The sequence below is a fragment of the Myotis myotis genome, unplaced genomic scaffold, assembly GCF_014108235.1.
Source record: "Myotis myotis isolate mMyoMyo1 unplaced genomic scaffold, mMyoMyo1.p scaffold_m19_p_1, whole genome shotgun sequence".
Lineage (NCBI taxonomy): Eukaryota > Metazoa > Chordata > Mammalia > Chiroptera > Vespertilionidae > Myotis > Myotis myotis.
The window spans coordinates 158,029,355-158,036,792 of NW_023416313.1; the positions used below are offsets into that span (position 1 = coordinate 158,029,355).

Consider the following 7,438-nt stretch of genomic DNA (forward strand, 5'->3'; position numbering starts at 1 on the left):
GGCATCACTTATTCCACCCGAAGGACGATCTTTCTGGCCTCCATATTCCAGCCACCTGCCCACCACCACCCACAGGTGCTGGGATGTTCTATGTCGATATTGAACCCAGGTCTCCTGATGCTGTCTGGCAACTCCGGTCGGGAAAGCCGTGGTGGGGAGTCCTGCCGCTCCCATCACTTGACCTGGGTGTAGCTGCTCTGTTGTCTTTAGTGCAATTTCCTGGTGTGTGGTTGGACTGCAGTAGTCTTCCCAGCTCACACTGTGTTCAAATCCCCACACCTCCTCCGGCCAAGTTCTCTTTTCCCTCTGCCTGGACGAGGCCTGGGCTCGGGACCAGCATCGAAGTCAGCTGGACTCGGCTGCTCACACTAATCAATGTGGACGGCCCTGAGGCCCAGGGTCCTGGGAAAGGGAGAGAGGTCGAGGAGATGACTAATGAAAAGGGCGGAATCATAACAGACTGGCCTTCCTCCCGCCAAGAAGCACCTAATCCTGAGTGGAACTGAGGGGATGGGCTCCTGCGGAAAACACGTGCCAGATGTCAGTGGCTTCTATCTGATCTGCTTCATGAACTTCAGAGCAGTCAGTGGTAAGAGAGCCACGTGGTAGGGGAGGGGCTGCAGGCTTCTCAGGGCAGGGGCTGGGCAAAGGGACCCCAGAGCTACAGGAGTTGGATTCAAATTCTTGCTCTGACACTTACTGACCATGTGACTTTGAACAAGTTCTATTCCTCTTGGCTTCTTCATCTGTAAAATGAGCATCTAACAGATCAGAGGTTCCCAATTGCGTGCCTATGAATCAGCTAGGAGCCCCCATGGGATGGGCATTCAAACTCCTATTGATTGGCATTTAATATAAATAAACACAGTCCAAATGGGTAAGTGAACTCAATCTATAATATTTGGGAACTTTTTCTATCTCATTCTAAAAACACATCCCTACTTTTTCCAAATCTGGGTGGGGCCTTCTCCACTCACAAACTTTCCTCCTAGACTGTTCAGCCAGATTGAGCTTCTCTCATCCAACATCCAGGCTCAGAGGGACACTGTAGGGTATCATCATTGGAAGAAACATGAGATCAGCATTAAGTTACTGGAGGAATGGTGAATTCCAACAAAATTACATAGTATGAGAACCTGGCTCATGTCATCACAAATATATGATTCTCACTGAGATAAGCTGTGACCATGGAATTCCTATTTGAGAAACAGAACATTCCTTTCAGACAATTTAGCCATTCCTTCCTCAGAGAAAGCCTAAACTAAATAACCACCCACAAGAAGGTAATATAAATAAGATAGTAACAGCATTAACTTAATCTGGTCCAGGGCCCTTCTAAACCCACGCCAGTTAGCAATTGTTTTAGACAACATTTTTCAAGAGAAAAGTGAGCCATGCTGATATAACAGAATAGAAGGCAATGCAGCTGGCCACCATGATCATGTAGTGACACTAGATAGGTGGTTGGGGGGTAAGGGGGTGTGTGGAGAGAAACAGCTCCGGGGCCCACCGAGCAGACGATCCACACCAGAGTTAAGAGGTAAGGGGGGCACTTCCCCCAGACTGACCCTCTAGGCTTCTTCCATGACTCACTGGCAATGAGCTGAGGAAGGTGTGAGACAGATATTGACGTTCTGCCTTTGTCAGAATTCTTGCTTTTGGCGAAGAACCCAAATGCTAAGCAATCACAGGACCAGTCTCCACTTGACTAAAGCAGCTCATGTCCCCTCAGGAAGAACACATTTGGGAAGCCCTGAATGTGGGTTAACTCATTCATTAACTTGTTCCACAACCATTTCTTGATTGCCCACTACCTGCCAGTTCTGACCAGGCAGGGGACTTACAGAGAAAAGCTAACGTTGCCCTTGTTCTCAGGAACTCAGAGTCCAGGGATCAGAAGAGATGACAGACTACCCAGTGGTCCTGGAATAAATGTAGACCATCTACATCAGAAGCTGAAAAGTAACCACAGGGTTTTTGAAATTGATTTTTTTAAATTTCTTGAATTAACCAGGGTGACATTGGTTAATAAAATTATATAGGTTTCAGATTATTTTAAAAATCCTATGTAATAAAATCCTAATATACAAATTGTCCCCAGCTGGGAGTTTGACCACCCATGGCCCCTCGCTCTAGATCAGCCTCCCCCATGACTGGGGGCAGGCTGGCCCACCAACCTCCTGCGTGCCCCTCAATCCTCCCCACCCCCACCCCCCATACCAGGCCTCTAGTAAATAAATAAAAGGCTGTTCCTCCCTGTCACCAACCCCTGTCATCAGCTGGCAAAAATAATGAAAAGCAAGATGATTTTGCTTTTATTTAATTGTCAAAATGAAACACAAGTGGGGAAGAAAATTTACCTCCAAAATAGTTTTTCAGAAATCCTGCATTCAAGAAACAAGTTTGTGATTAAGTAGGCCACAGCTCCCTTAGAAGTTGATAGTCCTAAAGAACAAAATGTGTTCCCTTATGTTCTTACCCTAGAAAAATGGGCCTAGAAGCTCAGAGGATGTAGGCAAAGAACTTCAGATAATAAATAGCTAATATGTCCGAGGGACTTGTGTGCCTGTATATGGTAAGTGGGACGATAGGCCCCTTCCCATGCCCCAACTCCCCCTCCCACCCTGTGGGAAATATAGCGAAGGCCATCAGTAAGTGGACTGTGAGACCTTGGGAGCCTGGCCAGCTCCTTAGTCAAGAAAGGTGTCAAAACAATAACACCAGCCACCCCCATCCACAGGCCGGATGGGACTTAGCAGTGGTTCAACTTCATTGGTGGCTGCCAGTGGGGCGGCCACCACCAGTGCCCACGTGCAGCCTAATCCTAATATATAAAAACCCTGGGTCCATCACATCCACAATGACCAGGAGGCTTGACCAACCAGAAGTCAGTCCTACAGTCAGCACTGGGTTGCCGTGGTAACCCAGCACTGACTGCTATGGCTGCAGGCATGGTGACCCAGCACTGACTGCTGAGGGGGCTGCAAGTCAGGCCCAGAGAGAGTCTTGAAGAGAGAAGCAGGGTCTGATCCATAGCCTCTGTGGCAGCTGTTGATCAGCACTTTCCTCTCTCTTTAGTTCTGGGCCTGGTCAGCAGCCGTGCCTCCATTTCTCTCCAGGCCTCCACCAAGGCTACTGATCAGCCCTGCCTTTCTGATCAGGTCCCGTTGATAGACCCAGAGATGCTGCCTGGCATAGAAACCAACCAATCAGAACCAAATCTGGGTCAACTGTGAGGAGCCAATGGCTGCCTAGGAGGCGAAGCTTTTGACACTGACTGGCATAGAAACCGACCAATCAGAACCAAATTGGTCGGCAGAGGAGGGTAGTTGGGGGTGAGATCGGGCCTGCAGGGGAGGGCAGTTGGGGACCATCAGGCTGGCAGGGGAGGGTAGTTGGGGGTGACCAGGCTGGCAGGGGAGGCAGTTGGGGGTGAGATCAGGCCAGCAGAGGAGGGCAACTGGGGGTGAGATAAGGCTGGCAGGGGAGGGCAGTTGGAGGCAATTGGGCTGGCAGGGAAGCAGTTAAGTGTTAATCAGTCTGGCAGGAGAGCGGTTAGGGGGTGATCAAGCTGGCAGGCAGAAGCGGTTAGGGGCAATCAGGCAGGCAGGCAGGCGAGCAGTTAGGAGCCAGCAGTCCTGGATTGTGAGAGGGATATCCAACTGCCAGTTTAGGCCCAATCCCTGTGGATTGGCAGTCAGACATCCCCTGAGGGGTCCCAGATTGGAGAGAGTGCAGGCTGGGCTGAGGGACATCCCCCCCCCCCCCGACCCAGTGAATGAATTTTGTGCACCGGGCCTCTAGTAAACTCATAACTCACGTCTTTCACAGTCCTCTGAGTTGTTTGGAATCCAAGAACATTACGCTGAGGTTTTCTGGAACCTCAGCACTTTGCATAACAGCCTGGTTCTGTTCTAAGCAGTTATATATATTCACTCATTTATTCTCACAGCCACCCTATTAAGTGGGTACTATTAGGAGCCTCATTTTTGCAGCAGAGGAAACAAGCACAGAAAGGTTAGGTGGCATGCCCATGGTCACACAGCTAGTCAGAGGCAGAGCCTTGAATTAAACTGAGCCTGTACAGTGGGCCCTGGTTGCCTGGCTTTCCATTAGGCTGCAAATGGGGGGTGTCTGTGCTTCTTGGTAGCACAACCTAGTGACAGAGCAGAAGCTTGGACCAGACAACGGAGCTTGAATTCTGCTTCTGCCGTTCATTGGTGTGGGATCTTTGGTAAGTTACTTAACTTCTCAAGTCACAGGGTCCTCATTTGTCAAAAGACACTAGCAATCTCTTAATATTGATTTGAGGATATGAGGATTAAGTGAAATAAAAATAATACCCATGTAGAATCCCATGCTTAAGAGAGACCAGTTTCACCTGTGGTGTACATGTCAGACCCACGAGTTTCAATAGTTTGTCCATGTAGTTGCATGCTGTCAAGACACATATGGAAGCAGTGTAGATTCGCACGTGAGTGGGTCTGATTCATCCATTCTTTTTACTGCAGTAAAAACAAAGCAGTTGAATAATTTTCCAGAGCTTCTGCTAAATTCATAACAACTTACTTTGAAATACTAGAAAATGCCGTCATTAATTTTAAGCAAGGAAACTAGCAACCAGTGCCACTACAATTGTAGAGTGATTCAAAGAGCTGTGGATTGTGTAGGATGACTGAACGCTCTCATTCAGAAGTCCCATCCTAGTTCAAACAATGGCTAACCACCATGGAGGTGAGTAAGGGGTCACACTGGACAAATACACAGAAAACTCACATGTAGCACATACAGCAGAAAAACGTTATTACCTAGCATTTTCACAGGACTTTAAAACTGGGAACAACTACATAGAAGTCCTAAAGATTCACCTAATCTAATACCCACCTAATGCTTGAAATGGTTAGATGAGAGCTGAGGATCCATTCACTTCACGATTCCATGGTTCTTTAATAAAGTATATTCTTTACGAACTCATTTCCAGTGCTCTGTCATCCATTCAGCTTGATGTCCAGTCGATATGAAACCAATGCTTTCTGAGACTTTCCAGACAGACTACGGGCACTTAGCTTGTATTCTACACAATTTGGAGTATTGAGATTCCAAGATAATACACAAAATCGGTGTGTGCCTTTTCCTGGAGAGCAGGCAGACAATGTCCATTAGCCCTTCAAGGGGTCTGTATATAGAACAAAAAATACATGTTTGAAGAACCATGTGACTATAAGTACAATGGCCAGAATAAACTGGTGTAGCTCCCTTTGTTGAAATCAGCATAGGATGCTTATGTGAAAAGTAAAATAAGGTCTGAGAGATATGCAAATATGAAACTTCACCAGCCTCTTGCAGACAAAGTTGGAGTTCCCTGCTGAGCTGGTTGCTTGAACAGACGTGCGGCATGCATGTGCCAACAGGAGAGAGCAGTGGTCTCCTGGGTGTTTCCGGTTTCTGTGTTTCTAGCATGAGTATCAATAGCTCACTCTCTATGATTGCTCTTCCCCTCCCGTTAGAGCACATTACTTCATGCTAGCTATAGAGATCTTAAGTACCAGAAGTACAGTAATAAAAATTAGAAAACATTTGGTGTTAGACACACATGGGATCAAATTCATAACTATTATCTAGATCCTTGGACAAGTCACTTAATCTCTCTGAACTCCAGCTTCCTCACCTGACAAGTACAGGTATTAATGCCAACCACACAGGGTGCTCTGAGGACTAACAAAATAATAATGTCCAGAACATTCTTAAAGCATTGCCAAGGATGCAGTAGACTCAGTAAATGCTGAAATGAAGCTAGGAAAGAAATGTTCTTATCTTATTGAAAACCACCGAGAGCAGATTAAGACTTAAAAAGATTATTTCACAACAACTACTAGGAATTCTTCAAGTCTGAGGGGAAAGGTTTCAACAGATACCACAGTCTCATGGGTGATACAGATATCTGTTCATTTAGTAAGTATTTGCTGAGCACCACTGCTTGCCAGAGACACGGTGATGAATAGGCAAACGTTAATCTAATAACCGCATAATAAATGTAAGAATGAAATTGTGACGAGTGTGCAAAGGGAAGATTACTGACCACCACTGAGATTAATAATAGGGAGGTGTCGCAGAGGCATGAAGGGCGGGATACTGGGCTTGAGATCTGAAGGGTGAATGAGTGGGTTGCAATGAGGTCAGGGAGAATGGAGGGGTGGGGGGGGGGGGGATTCCAAACCAATGATTTCAGTGGTGAAGAAGAGGAGAGATGTAGGAGGAGATATAAGGCAATAGCAAGAGAGGAGCAGTCAGATTAGGGTGTTATCATTATTATTATTGGAAGTTTTGAATGAAGTACTAAAGCAGTGGATAGAACTTTCCAAACATGGTGGGAAATCATCTAAGGAGGAGCTCTGAAACCAGTTGCATATCTTTTTTTAACCCTCCACCCGTTCTGAGAATAGAAGCTGGTCAGGGGTTATTGGAGGCAAGGAGAGGGATTTTGGAGAGAGCTGTTGGTATGCTGTGAGCCCTATTCCATTCCCCGAGGGGGAAGCATGGGGGCTTTGTCCTCCCCTCAAACTAGGGAGAGGAGCTTTCCCAGGGCAACTCGGAAAGCTTCATCTGAAGCCCCCAGTGTTCGGGAAATAGTGAGGACTGGATCTTTGCAGCAAAGTGGGGGCCACTGCTCTGATGAAACCGCAAATGCAGGGAGTGCGCTGTGCTCAGCAGAAGGCCCTGAGAATCCCATTTGTTTACTTTTGCTTTTGTTGGCCTTGCTTGGAGGAAAACAAAAAGATATTACTCCAACTGGTATCAAATGGATTACTACCTATTTTTTTTCCAGGAGTTTTATAGATTCAGACCTTACATTTAAGTCTTTAACCCATTTTGAGTTTATTTTTGTTTACGATGTAAGAGAGTGGTCCAGTCCAGTTTGTGGTATTTTGGGTTTGTTTTTGGTTTTTGGTTTTTGTTGTGTGTTTTTGTTTTGTTTTGTTTTTTTGGCGTATATCTGTGCAATTTTTCCAACACCATTTTTTGAAAAGACTGTCTTTACTCCATTGAATATTCTTGCCTCATTCATCATAGATTAATTGGCCATATAAGTGACCAGCCAGTACCATGCTGTTTTGATTATTATAGCTTTGTGGTATAGTTTGAAATTAGAGAGTAGGATACCTTCAACTTTGTTCTTCTATGCTAAGTAAAATAAGTCAAGCAGAGAAAGGCAAATACCGTACTATTTTACTTTTATGTGAAATCTAAAACAAAACAAAACAAAAACAGACATAGAAACAGAGATCAAAGGGAAGGGTACCAGAAGGGAGGGGGTGAGGGTATAGGTGAAAAAAGTGAAGGGAAATATAGCCAATAATATTGTGATAACTTTGAGCAATGACAGATAATTACTAAAATTAATGGGGTAACTGTAAGGCATAAAAATGTCGAATCACTA

General features: G+C 45.6%; 1 long non-coding RNA gene across 1 annotated transcript; it reads right to left on the reverse strand.

The window, feature by feature from the left end:
- Nucleotides 1–2,359: 2,359 nt before the first annotated feature.
- On the reverse strand, nucleotides 2,360–5,173 carry LOC118664463. Its single transcript, XR_004970322.1, has 3 exons — nucleotides 4,885–5,173; nucleotides 4,382–4,505; nucleotides 2,360–2,445 (listed from the first exon to the last, which is right to left on the reverse strand). It is a non-coding gene; the product is annotated as an uncharacterized LOC118664463 (long non-coding RNA).
- Between the last annotated feature and the right edge of the window lie 2,265 nt (nucleotides 5,174–7,438).